General features: G+C 35.1%; 1 non-coding gene across 1 annotated transcript; it reads left to right on the forward strand.

Moving 5' to 3' along the window:
• Positions 1-778: 778 nt before the first annotated feature.
• LOC131181028 (U6 spliceosomal RNA) lies at positions 779-885 on the forward strand. The gene has a single exon (XR_009149657.1). It is a non-coding gene; the product is annotated as a U6 spliceosomal RNA (small nuclear RNA).
• Positions 886-3,038: the final 2,153 nt, after the last annotated feature.

Consider the following 3,038-nt stretch of genomic DNA (forward strand, 5'->3'; position numbering starts at 1 on the left):
TGCTCAGGTCGCTCATCTCACCGAGGAGCTTAAGGTAAAAGATGAAGAGATGGTGACAGGAATAGCCGGTGCTTACGTGAGTGCTCACAAGGATCTCTTGGCCGAGCTCCAGAAGCGTTACCCAGAGGAGGACTTCTCTTGGATGGCCGACCTGGCTCCCGGAGGCGAGGGTGAAGATAGTGAAGAGGAGGGTGAGGGAGAGGGACAAAATGTAGATCAGGCTGGGGGTGATCCTCCAGCTGAATAACTTGTACAAATTTTTTTGAAATGAAATGAAATTTCTCCTTTTGTTCAATGAATGATTGTGATCGAAAAATCTCTAAATTACTTAAGCACTTGATTGTCTGAGTATATCGAAGTAACTGAGAGGGATTATTAACCTGTGTGAGAGATCGGAAAACATAAAGAGCATGAGATCGATAGGGAATCAACGTTAATCGGGTCTTGATTAAAATTGGAAATTCGACTTGAACACTAAAGATCGAAATCCTCATTAAACCGGACCAAAACCTTAGCTCTTAAACTTTTGAAAGGGAGATCGGCAATAAAACCGGTAAGAAAAGATCTAGTTCACTTTGTTTATACTACAACAGGTCGGAGAGATCGGTGAGCGATTTAATAGACTGGTAAGGATTTGACTGATGTGAGGACTTAGCATTAATTTAATTCTTTGTGAGGAGAGATCGGAAATGTGACTGTCTATCAAAGAGAGATCGGAAATGTGATTAGCTGTTAAAAGGAGACTTAGTACTGAGGTCAGTTTCAAAGTTTTATTGATTTTGGGGATCGGCCAAAATATGGTGTCGACAGGAATGATACAGAGAAGATTAGCATGGCCCCTAGGCAAGGATGACACGCACAAATCAAGAAATGGTCCAAATTTTTTAAATAAAGGTCCCTTAGGCAAATCCCACATTAACAAAGCACGGAGATGGTCTTGGATTCAAAAAGTAATGATATATAAAATGGGAAAACTAAGTCCTCGCTTCATTGGGCTGTATGAGGTTCTGGAAAGAGTGGTTCCATTGGCATATAGACTTGCATTGCCTGTGGAGTTGGAAAAGATTCACAATGTCTTCCATGTCTCCATGTTGAGGAGGTACAGATCAGACCCCTTTCACATTTTGCCAATAGAGGAGATTGAGGTGAATCCAGACCTGACATATGATGAAGAGCCCATAAAGATCTTGGCACATGAGGTGAAGCAGTTGAGGAACAAATAGATACCTCTAGTCAAAGTACTGTGGAACCATCATTCAGGCTAGGAGGCTACATGGGAGTGTGAGGAGGACATGAGGAGACAGCACCCACAGCTATTCAGAGACTGAGACCAGGTAAATTTCGAGGACGAAATTTATTTTTAAGGATGGGAGAATTGTAACACTCCGAACCTCCGAGTTATGAATAGTACCATTTTTGGTCCGTGACTAATACTATTCAAAAACACCTTGAGGACCAAAAATAAATAGAAAATTAATTGAGATAGACACAATAAAAATCCTAGTGAACAAAAAAGCTAAGGACTCATCGGGTATTATAAAAAGAAGGATTATGACCCGATGAGGGGCATTTTGGTCAATTCACCTTAAGAGTTGACTTTTGACCAAAATATCAATTAAATTAAATGAAATTAATGAATTGAATTATGGGGTAAAAATTGAAGAAAAATTCAAGTAAAAATATGTAAGGGAAAATTTAGGAAATGAAAACTTAAACTTTCATTTCCATTATGACAAAATTAAAATGAAAGACTTATGGGTTTTTGATAGTTAAATTTAATTATTTAATTAAAAGGAAAAATTAAGTGTAAATGTAAAAAAAAAAAGGAATAAAAATTTAAGTTTAATTATCCTTATGGCACAATTAAAATTTATAATTTTAATAAGTTAATTTTGGGGATAAATAAATAAATAAATATACATATATATATATATATATATATATATATATATATATATATATATATATATATATATATAAGAAGACAAATGTCTTCTTCATTTCTTTTTATTCATAAGATACCACTACCCTCTCCTCTCTCTTCCTCTCTCTCTCTTTTTCTCTTCTTCTTCCACCTCTTCCTCTCATTGATTTCCCCTCCCAAGTTTTAATTCCCTTAAATTCCCTTCATAAATTCCATAGCTCACTGAAAGAAAACATCAAAGAGATCTTTGATTGAGAGATTAAAAGCAAGGAGAACAAGAATTGGAAGAAAAGTGAAGTTGGAAAGAAATCAACAAGAGGTAAGTTTCTTTTCATGTTAGATTAGTTGTATAAACTTGGAATGAAGTTAATTTATGATGAAATTTCATAAGAAAATGAAAGAAAATATGTATGGAACCTAAACTAGTTTTTTGGCCAAATGAGAGAAAAATTAGGGTTTGATGTATTTTTAGTTAAATTGATGATAAATCTAAGTTAAAGTAAAGTAGTATGCATGATTGGAAGTAGTAAGATTTCATGGGATTGCATATATTGAATTATGAAAGATTAAGGTTCATAGGGAAATTGGGTTTTGGTGCTAGAGAGTGAAGTTGGTGTGTGTAGTGTTAAATTATGATCATTTGAGGTTTATTTAGTTTGAATTGACATTGGATTGATGAGTGGAAGTAATGAAATGGTAGGATTAGGGAAAATTACAAACTTTGGTGTTTGAAAATTATGGGGTTTGTGCTAGGAAGTGCCATTGATGTGTTAATGCTAAATTAAAGTCATTTTGGGTGAATTAAATGTGAATTGAGGTTGGTTAATGGAAGTAATTGAAGAAATGAAAAATTGAACTTAGGGCAGAATTTTGGACACTGATATCAGTGTGTTTGGAAGCCCAAAACTTAAGCTACACAACTCCAATTGTTGTGAACCCAATTGGAAACGAAACTTAAGACATAGGGCTAGAATTTTCATGAAGATATCATGCCCCGAAAATGACCTTAAGCTACCCGAAATGAGCCTTGAAATGGGAGATAAAATTCTGGAACCTGCAGAATTATGCACGTGAACAGTAAAGTTTAAACAGCCATAACTCTCTCTATAAAACA

Source organism: Hevea brasiliensis, chromosome 6 (genome assembly GCF_030052815.1).
Source record: "Hevea brasiliensis isolate MT/VB/25A 57/8 chromosome 6, ASM3005281v1, whole genome shotgun sequence".
Taxonomy (NCBI): domain Eukaryota; kingdom Viridiplantae; phylum Streptophyta; class Magnoliopsida; order Malpighiales; family Euphorbiaceae; genus Hevea; species Hevea brasiliensis.